The following is a 17622-nucleotide window of genomic DNA, read 5'->3' on the forward strand; positions in this document are numbered from 1 at the left end:
CTTTCTAATCTTACACTAATTCACATGCAATATTAAAAAACCTTCCAATATACTTTCATTTTCCCGTCACATACTTCGCACTTTGTCATATACTTTACTGCTGATGTGTTAGGAACGTCAGAATACATTATTTTGCTTTAAATCATTATTTTGGAAAGAATTTTAATCCGGGGTGGGGAATACCCACATATTTATGACTTCCTGATCTTTTTGTTGATTCAAATTTCCATCTGGCATTATTTTCCTATTGCCTGAATAACTTTAATATTTTTAGGTCCAGACCTACTGGCAACAAATGGCGCTCATCTTTTGACTGTCTGAAAAAGTAATCATTTCACCTTCATTTTTAAATTATATCTTTGCTAGGATTCTGGGTTAATATTTTTTTTCTCTTAACACTTCAAAATGCATTCCATTGTCTCCTGGGTTGCCTTGTTCCCCATGAGTCTGTAATAAGTTCTATCTTTGCTCTTTTGTAAGAAAAAAAAAAGCGTATTTTGTCTCTGGATGCTTTAACGATGTTCTCTTTGTCACCGTTTCTAGCTATTTGATCATACTTCATTGTAGGGAAAGACATTTGAATCTATAGATTTTTGTTGTTCTCATCAAATTTGGCAGGGAAAATTGGCCAGAATTTCTTCAAATACTTTTCTCCTTTCTCCTCTCTTTTATTTTTCTGGAACTCCAATTTCATGGGCACTAGACTGCTTGACATTGTCCCTAAGTCACTGAGGCTATGCTGGTTTTTTCCTCAGTTTCCTTTCTTTCTCTTATTCAGTTTATAAAGTTTCTAAAAATATATTGATATGTCCTCAAATTCATTTCTATTTTTTTTCCTGTTGTGTCAAATCTGCTGTTAACCTCAACTAGAGAACTTTTCATTTCATATATTTCTCATCCTTTGAAGTCATTTGGTTCTTTTTTATCTTCCATTTCCTTCTAATGTTTTTCTTTAATTGCGTGAACTTTTTAAAAACTTTTTTGTTTCTTTAGTTGTAAAGGGGCACAATACTTTTATTTTGTTTGTTTATTTATTTATTTATTTTAAGTGGTGCTGAGTGAGGCTCAAACCCAGTGCTTCACACTTGTGAGGCAAACGCTCTACCAGTGAGGCAAGTGCTCTACCACTGAGCCACAACCCCAGCCCCTTGCATGAACTTTTTATAATAGCTATTTTATGTTTCCTGGGTGCTATGTTCATCATCTCTTGTCCTTTATTGACTTATTTTTATGTCTTCATTATGGATCTCATTTTCCATTTCTTTGCATATCTCATCATATTGTATTGGGTGCTGGATGTTGTGGATTTTATTTTGTTCCATGCTGGATTTTGTTATGTTCTTTTAAAGAACATTTGCCTTAGTGCTAGCAGGCAGTTACATTAGTTTCAGATTAGATTGACCCTTTGGAGGATTGTTGTTTTGTTTTTTGTACTGGGGATTTAACCCACAGGTGCTCAACCACTGAACCACAACCCTAGCCCTTTTTATATTTTATTTAGAGGGTCTCACTAAGTTGCATAGATCCTTGCTAAGGCTGAGGCTGGCTTTGAACTTGTGATCCTCCTACCTCAGCCTCCCCCGCTGCTAGAATTATGCCACCGTGCAGGCTGGAGGATTGTTTTTAAGCTTTGATGGCCTAAGGCATGACCCTTCTGAGGTCTCTACTGAATGACTCAAGAGGTCATTGTGGACTTTCTATTCTGCATGCTTGAACTCAGATATCTTCTAGTCCGGTGTGGCTTCAATCTCCCTGTCTTTCTTTACTCAGTCCCATGGAGTGCCACCCTGAACTCAGCTTAGTGTTCAGAGACAAATCCGAGACTCTGCAATATTTGTCAGCGTATCTTCCTCCTCTCCAGCATGTTGTCCGGCAAACTCCAGCTGCCTCAGCCTCCTACACTCTAATGTCTGTCTCCTCAACTCCGTGAGACCTCTGTGCTCTCCCAGGATCCCCCTCCTGACAACAGGGTCCCAGAAGTTGCCTCCAGGCAGAAACCTGAGGCAACCACAGGGCTCACCTCTCTTGTTTCTTGTCTCAGGCACCGTAGTTCTGTGCTATTGCCTCATATCTAAGCACAGTTGTTTACAGAGTTGGCCCATTTTTGCAGTTGGTTATGGTGGGAAGCAAATTTTTTTTCCAAGTTTCTTCCACAGGACCTTCATTATTTTTAAGGAAACCAAATATAAGCACATAGAAAAGTATGGAGAAAATTCAGTCAGTCAGCATGTTTAAACTTTTCAATAGGTGCTTCGGATATTTCTTTTGAAAAAATAAAGTATTCCAGCTAGGCATAGTGGTACGTGTTTGTAATCCCAGCAACTCAGGAGGCTGAAGCAGGAGGATTCCAAGTTTGAGGCCAGCCTCCACAACTTAGTAAGACCCTGTCTCAAAATGAAAAATTCAAAGGACTGGGCATGTAGCTCAGTGATAAAACACTCTTAGGTTCTGATCTCTAGTATCAAAAAAAATATTTCAGATCAGCTTAAGTGCTCTAAAAGTCTCTTTTAATCTTTATAACAACCCTGCCAGGAGGGGATAATTGCTTGAATTTTATTCAAGGACAAAGAAACTTTTTAAGGATGGCCCAGGTGGTCATCGGCAGAGCTGGGCATTGACCTATTTAGGCCATCTTCAGGCTGCAGAGATAGACTGGCTTGAGCTGTGCAGTGTACAGGAGCAATAAAGCATCTGTGCCGACGGGGAGCCGAGGAGGGTTCACCCAGGGCAGTGAGAGAAACCACCGTGGATTAGCTGGGTGAACCCACAGTCTTGATGGGCTCACGGGAAACTGGCTTTCTTCTCTGAGTCAGTGATGAGTGAACCTCTTGAATATGCATATGACTGGGCTTTTGAAAGGAACTCCAAAGCAACTCTGCTTAGCCAAGGCCAGATGGCTGTGGAAGGACGTGAATAGCCAATAGGTACGAGTGAACTCATTTCAGCACAGAGGATTTTCGCTCCATGCAGACGGGAATCAGGTTAAATAAGGTTCCCTGAAATGCAGTCCTACCATTAACTGAAGTGACCACTTTTAATAGGTGTTTCAGTCAACTTTTTCATGGAGGTGACTAAAGGACCTGGCCAGAACAATTATAGAGGAGGAAAAATTTCTTTAGGGGCTGATGGTTTCAGAGGTCTTAGTCCCATAGAAGGCGGGCTGCATTCCTCAGGGCTTGAGGTGAGGCTGAACATCATGGCAGAAGAGTGTGGCGGAGAGAAGCGGCTCACAGGATGACCAGGAAGCAGAGAGAGACTCCACTAGCCAGATACAAACATGTACCCTAATCCCCACCTCCGCCAGCCTCACCCTGCCACCTCAGTTACCACTCAGTTCATCCTTATCAGGGGATTAATTCACTGATGAGGTTAAGGCTTTAACTCATTTCTTCTCTACCTCTTCCTGCATGGTCTCACATGTGACTTTTTGGGGGACACCTCACATCCAAACCCTAACAGTAGGTATCTGTGCCATCACTCTAGAGTGGTAGCTGATCCGGTGACCATTTGCTTTCAAAAGGTCATCTCTCTGCTTGTGTGGTCCACCCACAAACCGCATGGCTCTCAGGTCTATGATGGGCCTTATTTTATTTATTTATTTATTTATATACGGTGCAGAGGATGGAACCCCGGCCCTCACACATGCCAGGCAAGCGCTCTACCACTGAGCCACAAGCCCAGCCCCAAGAGATTGTTTTATTATCAAATTTTAGTAGCTGGGGAGGAGGTGAAAGTTATCATGCAGGTGTGCAAGGTCTCAGCAGTGCATGGGAGGTGTCATCTGGAGCCCTCCATGTGTAGCAGAACAGTTCTTTTTAACCATGGATTCTGATTAAGCAAATAATGCCATGGTTTGGATATGGGTTGTCCCCACTAAAACTCATGTTGAAATTTGATTGCCATTGTAAAGGTATTGGAAAGTGGGACCTTGAAGAGGTAATTGAACAATGCAGGCTCAAACCCTCTTGAAAGATTGGGTTGTTCTCTTGAGCCTGTATTTGAGGAATGAGTGAGTTCTCTTGAGAGTAGGTTGCTGTGAAGCAAGCCTGGCACCTCCCCTCATCTGCTCTCTCTTCCGCATGTGCACACTTGTCCCCTCTAGAGCATGCTCCTGCTATCTGATATCATATGCTTTGTTATGCTGCAGTATGGGACACTTGCCAGGGGTGGCTGCCTGATCTTGAACTTCCTTGCCTCCAGAACTGTAGGCTAAATAAACCTTTCTTATTTATAAATTATCCCGGCTCAGGTTGCAGTTATAGCAACCCCAAATGGACCAAGATAAATAATAGTCATGGATATTAAGGAAATATACTGGTTTGTCTCACGGTCCCTTCCCTATTTTCCAGGAATCATATCTTTCTCTCACTAAGCAGTTTCCAGGTGAGCAGCCATATTCTCATGTGGCTTGGCTCTCAGTGGTTGGAACGGTGATTGTCTCAAGCTGAGTCATGACCCTTCTTCAGGACTTTTAGATATGAACTAGAATAACATTCGTGTCTCTCTGGGGAAGGAGCTGTGGGCTGCCAATCTGGTGGCTGCAATCTCCACATTTCCCTCTCTGAAGAAGCAGAGAAGGTTGGCAGACAGAAAGGTGGTACAAGTACTTTAAGAGGTGCAAACGTGAAAGATGGAGAGCCCACACTATGGCCAAGAGCCTGCTTTACCTGCTCCCAAAGCCCAGTCAAATGCTTGTCTCTGGGTTCTATGAGACATAGCAGGATGGGTTTTGTTTGTTTGTCTGTGTTTTGGTCTAGAACTTGAACCACTGAGGTACATCTTTAGCCTCCCCTTCCAGGGAGAAGCCCCCACCTTTGTTGGAGACAGTCTCACTAAGTTGCTGAGGCTGGTCTCCAACTTTTTTTAAAAAATAAATTTTTTTAATAGCTTTCTTTCTTTCTTTCCTTTCTTCCTTTCTTCCTTTCTTTCTTCCGTGCTGAGGATTGAACCCAGTGCCTCACTCATGCTAGACAAGCACTCTGCCACTGAGCTATAGCCCCAGCCCCTGGCCTAGGACTTTTGAACCTCCTGCTTCCTGAGTAGCTGGAATTACAGGCATGTACCCCCATGCCCAGCCACCAGAATGATTTTTTTTAAAATCCTCATTTTGTGTAAATTAGTTCCATGTGAAATTGCAGTCAGGTTTCACTATCCATGGGCTCTGTATCCATACATTCAACCACTGCAGACAGAAAATGTTTGGGGAAAAAGTTGTATCTGTAGTAAGCATGTGCAGACTTCTTTTTCTCTTATTTTTCTAAACAATATAACAATCATTTACATAGTATTAGCAGTGTTGTTAGGTAATATAAGTAATCTAGAGATGATTTAAACAATATAAGATGATGTAGGTTATATGTAAACGGTATACCATTCTATATAAGAGACTTGAGCTTTCAGGGTTTGGGGCATGGTGTGGGGGGGCAGTTCTGGAATAATTTCTTCTGTGGATACCAGGATGACTGTGTTTAACAAAAATAAAATCCTATCAGGTCTTCCTTATGGATCACATACATAATCTCACCTAAGTCTCATGCAACTCTAGCAGGAGATACCAGGGGCTGTTCAAAGAATCCCTAGGGGGCTGGGTTGTGGCTCAGTGGTAGAGCCTTTGCCTAGCATGTGCGAGGCACTGGGTTCGATTCTCAGCACCACATATAAATAAATAAAATAAAGATCCACTGACAGCTTAAAAAAACAAAAAGAATCCCTGAAGAAGGTCAGACAGTTTTCCTGGGGCAGGGACTTTAAAAGCAGGGCCAGTTTAGCTGGATTTGTCTGGGATCAGGGATGCCTACAGACAGAAGGTAAGTGTGTCCATTCCTTGATGCATTAGTTTTAGCTTTGGAACTCATGAATGTGACTGTTAAAACATCTAGGTTGTTCTTACTGGGGTATTTCAGGATAACGCAGAACTGTCCAATGGAAATAGAGCATGAGTCACATATGTCATTGTAAATTTTTAAAGTGTAAAAAAATAAAGTTAATTTTAATAATATATTTAGTTTAAATTGAAGTACCCAAAATATTATCATTTCAATATGTATTTAATATACAAAAATTCTTAAATGGGGTATTTGGGATATTTTATCTTTTTTCTTTTCTTGTCTTCAGTCTTCGGGATGCACTATGTTATTTTTTTTCTTTTATTTTTGTTATTGTGGATTGAATCCACTGGTGCTTTACTGAGCTACATCACCAGCATTTTTGTTTTTTATTTACAGACAGGGTCTTGTTAAGTTGCTTAGGGGCTCACTAAGTTACTGAGACTGGCCTTGAACTTGCAATCCTCCTCCTTTTGCCTCCCAAGTTACTGGGATTACAGGCATGCACCACCATACCTGACCTCAGAGTGTATTTTATACTTAAGCCACTTCCATCTGGCCTAGCCACATTTCAAGTGCTTGAAGCCATACTTGGGGGCTGGGCATGTAGCTCAGTAGTAGAGCACTTGAATAGCATGAGTGAGTGCCCAGTACCTTAAAAAAAATAGTAAAAAGAGAGCCATAAGTGATGAGCCAGCTGCCATACTGGACAATACAAATGTCTAGCACTGTCCTTGGCTTGCCCTTGATGAGCCAATGGGGCTCAGAAACAGTTTCCCCCTTGAGTTGGCTTAGGAAAGGGGGATTTTGTGCAAGAATATATTAAAAGGAGCCAGGTGTGGTGGTGCATGCCTGTAATTCCAGTGGCTCAGGAGGCTGAGGCAGGAGGATCTCAAGTTCAAAGCCTCAACAATTTAGCAAGGCTTTAAGCAACTTTAGTGAGACCCTGTCTCTAAAAAAAAGGCCTAGAGATGTGGCTCAGTAAGTAGTTAAGTGCCCTTTAGTCAATCCCTGGTACAAAAAGAAAAGAATATTTAAAAAGGATGGAAACCCAGAACAGGCTTTGGCCTAGGTGGCTCTAATGAGTTGTGACTGAGATAGGAAAGCTAGGGCCACATGCCCATCTTGCCAGAAACCTGTGTCCCATTATCCCTGCTCTCTAGGTGTCTGCTCCATCCTGCTCTCTCTGCCTCACACTCCTCCATGCCTTGGGCTGCGTGTGACCATCATGTGATCACCTGCTTTTCTTAGTTCCTCCCCATTTCCTGCACCATGGCCTTTTGCTCCCACTTCAAATGTCAACAGCCTTTTAGTTTCCTGAACTTACATCCTGAAGGAGGAATCTTAGAAGCCTAGGTACACTAGCTCAGTGGCCTTGCAAGAGGTGTACCCTGATTTGTTAGTTGCAGCTGAGATGGGAGGAGGGGCAGATTCTCTAGAGGACTGGCTATGGGAAGATGAAACAAGGTCAACCTTCTTCTCACATCTGTTTTCTCAATGGGAACACAGAGGAGGTGAAAGCCATGTTTTTGAGGATTCAAAGATGGCCATTCTCACCACTATCCAAAATGTTGTTATCTCTCAAGACTAGATTAATACAGTAACAGAATATTAGCGAATTCACAGAGAAGTAGTTTCCGTGGGGTACCAGCTGGACTCAGATTTGGGAGTTTGAAAAGAAGCTAAGAGACGTTCATTTCTAGGTCATCTCTGCCCTCTTGGATGCATGTTCCTTGACATGCAGTCTAAGAACAACTACATATCGTTCATAATTTGTTTTGTTGAATCCTCACTTTTTGGGGAGGATGATGGGAAGGTTAAAGTGAAATGCCAGTCAGGAAGGGTGGTAATTCACTGGAGGTGTTGGATACCACAGAGAAGCAGGCATTACCCTGCTCCCCAATCAGGAGACCACAGACCACCTCTGTGATACTGAGTTTCCCCATCCACGAGCAGGCCCTGCTCCATGAGGAACTGAGCAGGGAAGGAGTTGGAATTTACCATAGATGGGGCAGGGCCCCTGCTTCCAGCTCCAAACATAGTCTTGCCAGGAAGGCTTGGAGCCACTCCCTGGCCTGTGTCCACCCTGGGAAGCAAGAAGCAAAAGGCTCTGAGTCGGGGCATCCTAACTGCTGGAGGGCATCAGAATTCTGTGAGAGCTGAACCTGACATGGGAGAGAGTAGGCCACCTCACCCAAGATCAAGGAAAGGAGGAAGCCCAGCCCTGGTCACACAGCATCAGCGAGACCAAACTTCATTACTATTGCTTTCATCATACTAACCAAGGAATAGCACATGAGACATCCTCAATTACAATTTGAAGCCACAGTAGGCTACAAAAATACACGTCAGTCAGAGTTGGACAGTTGTCCAGGCCTTAAAAGGTTCAGATGCCCTTCACACCTGTGAGGCACGTAATCCTGAGCTCAGCCCCACGTCACCAAGTTGCCCTCCTCACAAAGAGCTGAGCACTGAGGCCATGATTTCTTAGGCACCAGCCAAGTTCCAGTGTTCTATCCCAATGTCCCCATCTCTACAACCATCTGAAAGAATTCGAACTGGAAATCTGCTAAGAGCTTTCTTTTGGAGAGTCTGGTCAGTTACAGTGGGTACCAAGAGGACAGCAGCCCATGGACAGAAAGTATGCATCCAGGTGCTTGCTTTCTGCCGCTATAGGGCCAGCCCAGACCACTTTTGGAATGGTGCTGACTTCCCCAGCAGAAGGATGGCACCCTTGGGGTCCCACTGACCTCCCCGATGCTGTCCTGCCACAGGAGTGAAGCCATACCCATGCTTGTAGGGTGATCCCACAGTGGGGTCACCTAGGGCACATTAGCCAGCATCTCACAAGTGGGAATATTAGCTCTTGCCTTTGGTATGCACAGGCTATTAGATCAGTACAAAATGCAAGAGCCATGTAGGAGGCTGGGCACTGAAAACTGTAATGACAGCACTTGTTGAAAAGCCATTTAACCTGGAGAACATATTTTATTGCCCACAAAAGTCTGGTCTTCTCTAAGGAGTAAGGACAATGGAAATTCCTCAGCAAAAATGTGAAACAAGAAATACCAGACCCACAGCAAGCCAGTAAATAGCATTTCCAATTCCACCCTTGAAAACCTTGGCTGAGCTGATGGGTGAACGTGGCCTTGCTGGCACCTGCTCTGTGGCCTGCTGGCCCAGTTCCCTTTGCTGACAGAGGCAGGTTCCCAGTCCTGATTCCTCCCCCTCCCCCTACAGGTGCCCACTGTCCTCACCCTCCATCTTCTTCCTGGATACCTTCCATGTTAGGCTCCTGTTATCCCCTGCCTGAGTCACCAGATGAGTATGGGGTTGTGCAGTGGCTTGATAGACCTCTGTATTAGGATTCTCCAGAGAAATAGAACCCGTAGGAAATATATAGAGCTTTATCACGAGGGATTGGCTTATGAGATTATGGCAGCCACAAAGTCCCATAATCTGCCATCTTCCAGCTGGAGGCCAAGAAAGGCCAGTCGTATAATTCCAGCCTGAGACCAATGGCCCAAGAATCAGGGGAGCCAATGGGGTTTGTCCAGTATGACTAGGAAGGCCCGAGAACCAGGAGGTCAATGGTATAAGTCTCCATCCAAGATGGAAGGCCTCCAAACTAGGGCTCTGAGAAGAAGATGTAAGTCCCATCTCAAGCAAAGAGCAAATTTGCCTTTCCTACACACTTTTGTTCTAATCAGGCTCTCAATGGACTGGATGTTGCCTGCCCATGTTGGGAAGGCAGATCTTTACTCAGTCTACTGATTTAAATGCTATCTTGTCCAGAAACACTATCACAGACTTACCCAGAATTCATGTTTTTCCAGCTACCTGGACCCAGTTGAGTGGACACATAAAATTAACCATCACAACATGTAAAACTCTTGCAACTTTGGTATAGATCCGGATCCCTTATACCTTTATGCTACAGTTGCTATATATTGTATATCTGTCTATGTTATAAATCTCATAAGACAATATTATTATATTTTAAACAGTCCAATTATAAATTCAGAGGAAAAAACCCTTTTTTAAAAATTCACCTACTTACTCACTATTTCTAATGCTCTTCGTTCCTTTCTGATAATTTAAATTTAATGGATATCATTTTCCTTCTGTCTAAAAAAAAATGTCTTTAGCATTTCTTTACACAGGTTTGCTGGTGAAAATTTCTCTTTGTTTTCTTTTACCTGAAAATGTCTTTATTCTGCATTCATTCATTCATTCATTCTTTCTTTCTTTCTTTCTTTATTTTTTTAAAGAGAGAGTGAGAGAGGAGAGAGAGAGAGAGAAAGAGAGAGAGAGAATTTTTAAATATTTATTGTTTAGTTCTCGGCGTACACAACATCTTTGTTGGTATGTGGTGCTGAGGATCGAACCTGGGCCGCACGCATGCCAGGCGAGCGCGCTACCGCTTGAGCCACATCCCCAGCCCTCTGCATTCATTCTTAAAGGATATTTTTTTCTAGGCATAGAATTCTGGGCTAACATGCTTCTTTTTACCTCTTCAAAAATATTGTTCTACTCCCTGGCCTTCATGCTTTCTAATGAGAAGTCACCCATTGTTATTGAGAGGTCATCTTGCTGTTCCCCTGTAGGTAATATGTTGGTTTTTTTCTTTCTAGTTCTCCAAAGTTTGTCCTTTGAATTGGCTTTTGATAGTTTGCTCATAATGTATTTTAGCATATTCTGCTTTATGTTCTTTGAATACTTTGAATTTATAGATTTATAATATATAGATTATTTATAGATTTCACAAATCTATAGATTTGTAGATGTATGAATGAAAGGTCAAATTTAGGAAATTCCCAGTCATTGTTTCTTTCAACTTTTTTTTCTGCCTCATTCTCTCTCCTTTCCTTTTGGAATTTCAGTTGCACATATTTTAGATTGTTTGATATTATCTAATAGATCCCAGAGATCTTCTCTGAGGCGCTGTTGAAAAATTTCTATGGATCTATTGTTACAGAATATATATATTTTTGTTTGTCTATATTTACTGGCTGAAATTTCCTGTCTTGGTTCATTGGGAGCACATTTTCTTTAATTTCTTTGAGGATAGTTACTTAAAACGATGACAGCTGCTTAAAATTCTTCTCTGCTCCCAGAGCAGTGGCGCATCTCTGTAATCCCAGTGACTCAAGAGTGAGGCAAGAGGATCACAAGCTCAAGTACATCCTGGGAAATGTAGCAAGATCCTATCTCAAAACAAAAAATTAAAAGGACTGGGGGTATAGCTCAGAGGTAGAGCACCCCTGGGTTTAATCCCCAGAACCAAATAAATTAAATTAAATTCTGGTCTGCTAATTCCACATCCAGTTCATCTCCTGTTTGTTCTCAGTTAATAATCATTTCTTTAGAAAATGTGTTCCATTTTCTTGATTTTATATATGTCGGGTACTTTTGGATCATATTTTGGACATGAATGTCAATTAAGTCATACAGATTGTGGAATATGTTGGTTTTCTTCTCTGAAGAGTGTTTTTTTTTTTTTTAATATTTCTTTCTCCTTTTTCACCCCTTTCTTTAAAGCAGGCAATTATTTTACTTGGACTCAAACTGTAAAATTTTGGCTGGCACCTGCAATCTCAATCCGGATCTTCTGTCCTCATCTGAGCTACTTTGAGTCACTCCACATATGTGTGGCTTAGGGGTCAAAAGAGACAAGGGAAGGCAACTCGTTCCCTTTTGGGGTCCCCTCCAGAAGTTGTAGTTCCCCTGTATCCAGTCTTCTGCTTTCTTTGAGAGAAGGTAGCTGTCCCCCTGCACTTCCTTGCAAGGGCCACACTGACTCCGGGCCCCAGTCTAACACTCCCCTCTTCTAAGCCTGGGCTCCCCACAAAAGCTGCTGTTGACTGCCTGCCTCTCTCCACACTCTAGGCACTTCAGTTAGCTGTGTTAGTTATTATTTTTATTCTATTCAGGGTTTATAGTTATTCTCTGCAGGAGGATTGGTATGGTAGAATCAATATCAGAAGTGGAAGTTCTTGAGCTTAATTTTTAGCCTAACTTCTAGCTTTGTGACATCAGGCTAGCTGGTTAGCTTCTCTCAGCCTTAGTTTAGATGTCTGTAACTGGCCCAATAAGAGCACTTACCATGTAGCATGTTACGAGGATTATGGGCTGACGTGAGTATTTGGTGCAGAGCAATAAAGGGTTGATGTTTGTGGACTCTTTGTGTGCCCCATGGTGGCAATTCAGTGTAAGAAAACACCTTCTGCTCTAATAGGATGCTCACCTGTGGAGCAGCTGCTGCGTACCCACATGGAGATGAAGGTGATAGCAGAGACCCTGCTCTCAAGGGGCTCGGTTCTAGGTGAAGCCCACAGGGTGGGGAGCAGCACGTGCCTTAGGAAACAGACAGTGAGTGCGTACGGAGAAGAGGGGGAAGAACTCACACTGCAGCACACACCTTCCCTTGAGAACTTCACAAATGCCTTTTCCTGTATCTATAGGCGATTTTACTATGAGGTTTTCAAGAAAAGGCTCATGCGGCATGAATTGAATAGTTTTACACTCTGACAGCACATATGTGTTGCATGAATTCTCAGACACACTTTCTCACACCTCTCGTGCTTCCTAGGATTAGTGAAAGGCCTTCTTATCAGCCCTTCTGTACAACCACTGGACAATAGGCAAACATCAAGTGCATGGGTAAAACCTGTAGGTAAGGGAGCCAAATTCGGCTTCATACAGCACTTAATCCCTGACTTTTACTACTACCCTTCCCACCCCAGAGTCCAGAACATGCTTGGTTCCCAGAAAAGAGTCAAACTGATTCCCTTTTTATCATCTGGCAGTCAGACTTAATCAGAAGCTCTGAGCAGGGGCCCCCCAAACTGTGTACCATGAGTTGAAAGCTTCCAGATCTACTCCCCCCACCCCCATCTCTTTCCACTGTCCTGAAATTCAGTTACTGCTGGACTTGAAAACAAAGGCATAGCATTGCCTGTTAATAGGTCCATTTATTAATCCAACACAGCTTTAGTACTTCTTTTTTAGGTGCTGGGTATTATGGTCAGCATATGATTTACCTGGAAACCATTTTTCAGACCTTTCCCATTGTTGGAGATGTTTTGGCCAGAAGAAAGATATTACAATAAGCAAACAAACAAAATAAGACAGATATAGTCCTTTCAGAGGACTGGGGAATGGCCAGGGAAAGCCATCATTCAGCTTTCTACATGCAGGACTATTGAAGCCTACTGGGTCAGGCATCATGGTGGATGCTGGAGATACCAAGATGAACACAATACTGTTCTTGTCCTCAGGTATTCACAGCCGTGAAAACGGCATGAACCTTGAATGGGCTATAATGCAACAATAAAAGTTATAATGGAGGTATGTATAGAATATTGAGGGAACCCAGAGGGCTTGGGGTGGTGTCTTAGAAAACAAGACAAAGGAGGTAACGGAGGTTTGAAAGGCAGATGGAGGTGGGGTGGCGGGCTAGGAAGGGAGAGAGCAATGAGCACAGAGGCAGAGATCTGAGAAAGTGAGAGGTATGTTCAGGGACTGTGGGAATCCTAGAGTGTCTGGGGCACAGGGTGCCTGGGTGGAGAGTGTCTAGAGGGGAGGTGGTCATTGGCCGGCCCACAGTGTCCCTGTGTGTCAGTCTGCATCTGGATTGCATTTTGAAGTCCCGGGAGTCTATGGGAGCAGTGCCTTGCAGAAATGGCAAGAGGGGCAGGCTGAGCAAAGGGCAGGCCTGGGCAACCAGGGCAGGGCAGAGACAGAAGGTGGGAGAAAACCAAAGATGGCTTCCATTGCCTTCCAACCAGGCCCTCCACCTGGAGGCACAAAAGGAACTTTTGTCTTTCCTGAAGAATTTTAGGGTTGGTGGTGTTTTGTAAAAAACACCAGGAAGTTCTTTGCAGCTGGGGACTGTCTACTGACCATGCTTCCCATGGAGAGATGGCAAGTCCTTTCTGGGAGGGGGATCTAGACCATGTGCCCTAATATTCCTGGTCACTTTATTTTGACAACCTCTTTCGGCTGACCATGACTCACCCTGGAGTTTCCCTCCTGCCCCCACCCCTTGGTCCACTTTTCTATCCTCGCTAAATTAAAGGTAACTTGAAGGTAGGAATATGAAGAAAAAAAAAAAAAAAAAGAACCACCCAGTCCTTTCCCTTCAACTCTGCAGCTCTGGATACAGCTGTCTGCACAGCCCCAGCCACGATCCCTGGAGCTTAACTGGAAATCAAAAGGATACTGAAGATTCTTACAGGGCAAGTTACTATATTGCATTGGCTGGAGAAGGAACATGCACTGGCTGAGAAAACGAAAGACTCTGCCTGGTCAACACAGTTGAGCGCCTGCTGGATGGAGAGTTAGTGAGAGAAACCAGTGCCAATTTCCCCAAACACAGCGACTTGCCAAATTTTAGATTTCACTGTAAGCATGAAGACTAAGTTAATATACCATTTACACATTTGCACTGGTGCCTTAAAAATGGACAAAGCTACAGATGTGGCTGAATTTGCTGCTGTGTTAATATCTGTTCAGATTGGCACAAATTTTTTAGTATTTTTTTTACTGTATGAAATAGTCAAAACATTGGGTAACTTTTTCAAATTCTATGGCTTATTCTAACGCAACAGTGTTGAAGTTTGCATTGGTGGTGCCAAGGCAATGATGGGAAAAAGAATACCTTAGCATGATCCAAGGCAGTGTGCTAGGGTTTAGGGTACTGTTTGCTGCCATGTTGCAGCAAAAACACAAGAAAGTCAGCTTCTCTTAAGACTGTCCGTGATAAAGCTGGAAAAATGACAGACTTCATTAAATTTCAACTCTTGAGTATGCCTCTCTCTAATATTCTGTGTGACAAAATGGGAAGTCCACATAAAAGTACCCTGCTGCATCCTAAAGAACAATGGTTGATGCTAAGAAAAGCTCTTGTGTAATTGAGTTGCAAGGGAACTAGCCCCTTTTTAATGGATCACCATCTTTATCCAAAAGAATGGATGAGAAGATCTTATTCCAACTTAGGTATTTTGGCAGACATTTTCTTGAAAATGCCACTTAAGGACAACAACTGGCAGTATAAAATGATAACATTTGAGCTTTCAAGTACAAATAAGAATTTTGGAAAGATTTTTATCCAATATTATGAGTTTCTCAACATTCAGGGATGAGCTCAGTGGTACTATTATCAAGTGGGATTTTCATGTTGTATACTGAAAAGAGTAAAAATTTGGAAAAACTGCTTAACTCACTGCACTAGTAGTTTCCAAATGACCTGTGTAAGACACTACAAAATGTATTCAGATTGCAAGACATACCAGTGGATTTTAATATAATACATTTTCAAAACTCATTGAAAGGGTTTCAAGTTCTACTTTGCAACCAGCCTGTAAGCAAGTACCATTTGCCAAGTTTTGTTCTGGTATCACTGAAGAATATCCACAATTATTTAAAAAGGATATTAAAACACTCTTCTCCTTTCCAACTACATACATATGTGAAGCCAGGTTTTCTTCATATTTTTTTTTTAACCAAAGCAACATACTGGAACAGATTGAATACAGAGGCAGATAAGAATATCCAGCTGTCTTCTATTAAGCTAGACCTTAAAGAGATGGGCAAAGATTAAAACAATGCTGGTCCTCTGGATGAATTTTGTTTTACAAAATATTTTCCCTCAGAATGTTATTTGTTAATGTATGATGGGTTTACTGTTGGTTTTAAAATAACAAATATATATTGTATATAACAAATGTATATTTTCTCATTTATGTTTTAATTTCTAGTATGATAGATGTTGGTGATTAATTTCTAGTATGGTAAATTCACAAATAAAAGATTTGGGGATCATCAATAATTTTATAAAGTATCATGGGGGTTTGATACTAAGAGTTTGAAAGTGCTGCCCTAAACTAGGGAACCTAGGAAATATTGGAAATGGGCTCAAGTGACTGAGGTGTGCATCGGTTATGCATCAAGACAAAGAGGAGAGGAAGCGGACACAGGCAGAAGGCCATGTAAGTGCCACCCCTGAACGTCGACTTCTTGTTATGATCAGAGGGGACCAAGGACAGCTATTGGGAAAGCTAGGTCATGTCCTTTCTTGGAATCATTTGTTGGACTCAGACATTGCTTGGTAAGCATGAAGATATTCTTTTTCCAAGATATGGGATTCAGAGAATCCCAAATGGATATATTTTTTAACCACTTAAATACATTTAACCAAAAGAATTTCAAATTAAGTATATTTGGGGCCATTAGATTTTATCCTTTCCTTCCATCACAGAATAAAATAAACAGGATAAAAAAACTACATAAAGCTTTTAAACCTAAAAGAACTGGAATCATCTAAAGAACAGATCAGTGATAAAGGGATTCCAGTTTTTATACCTTTCCTTAAAATGTTTCTGGTTTAATTATATAAATCAACATAGTATTAGGTTTCTTGAACTGAAACCAGGACGAATGATTTAAGGTAGGATTGAACTGCTCCTCTGAGGACAGGGCCAGGGAGGTGTGGTTTGGAGTTCTCTCCTTTCACCTCGACCTTCCTTCCAGAACTGACAGACCAGGGAGAAATATGTGTCCCTGCATGGAACAGCATGCGCCTTCTCACCTGGTGGGGCCCTAGGGCAGCTTGGGCAGCACCAGAACTCAGAAACCCTGGATGTCAAAGTGCTACTTCTCCTGTTTGGTCAGAGATACTCCTTGCAAGTGTAACATAATTTTCAAAACATTCCCTTAGGATTTCTCCAGTGCAGACCCCACAGGCAAGACCCTAAACACTTTGCCTTGGAGAATGGAAGCACCACTCCTGTATCCATCTGCTGTAAATAGAAACGCTAAGGGGTGACAGTCAGTCATGTGGCCTTTTACTTATGTCCCACTTGACCTGTCGCTTCTAGGAGAAAACCCATGTGTTAATAGGTATAAATACTTAACCTCTGTGTAGCAATATACTCCAGGTCCACTGGGTCCCTCTTCTCAATAAAGAGGAGGCCTTCAACTTCAAAGCAAAAACAACATCTTCTAAGCCTCCAGCAGTTCTAGAGTCCAAAGTTGTGCAAAGTTGTGAATGCTTAAAGGGGTACATAACCAGCAGAATAATGTGACAAGGTCCAAAAAGGTTGGGTCCAAGTTTCAAAATTAAGGTCAGGAGAGATTTTTTAAGTATAAGGTAGTCAGGTAAAGTAAAAAGGTTAGAATAAAGGAAAAAAACATTATGACTTTATTAGTTTTTGACATAAGGCAGAGAAGATGAGCAATGTTCTTTAATTCTTTCAAATAGAAGGTTTAAGTTTTAGGGCAAAAGCCCATATGTTATGCTGTTTAAATATGTGCAGATACTCAAATGTTTTATTTATTTATTTATTTATTTTTAGGATTTTTTAATATTTATTTTCCAGTTCTCGGCGGACACAACATCTTTGTTGGTATGTGGTGCTGAGGATCGAACCCGGGCCGCACGCATGCGCTACCGCTTGAGCCACATCCCCAGCCCAAATGTTTTATTTTTTCAACCAGTATTTACTGAGGGCATGCCATAAGCCAAGCAACGGGCTGGATTTTAAGGATACAATAAGCACCAGAACGGCAAGGTCCCTGTCCTGAAGGGGCTCATAGCAGCAACTGGAAATTATTCAGTGTGTAACTGGGGAAGGGACAAACAGAAACTAGATGAAAAGGAGCACTACAGAACCTTTCTAGAAATCATGGAAGAACCCAAACTGCTTTCCAAAGTCTCGTGCAGCAGTTGATGACAATGCAGATTTCCCACAGGTGACCCAAATGTGATGATTCAAAAGTGGCAGTGCAAGATGGC

Source organism: Ictidomys tridecemlineatus, chromosome 12 (assembly GCF_052094955.1).
Source record: "Ictidomys tridecemlineatus isolate mIctTri1 chromosome 12, mIctTri1.hap1, whole genome shotgun sequence".
Lineage (NCBI taxonomy): Eukaryota > Metazoa > Chordata > Mammalia > Rodentia > Sciuridae > Ictidomys > Ictidomys tridecemlineatus.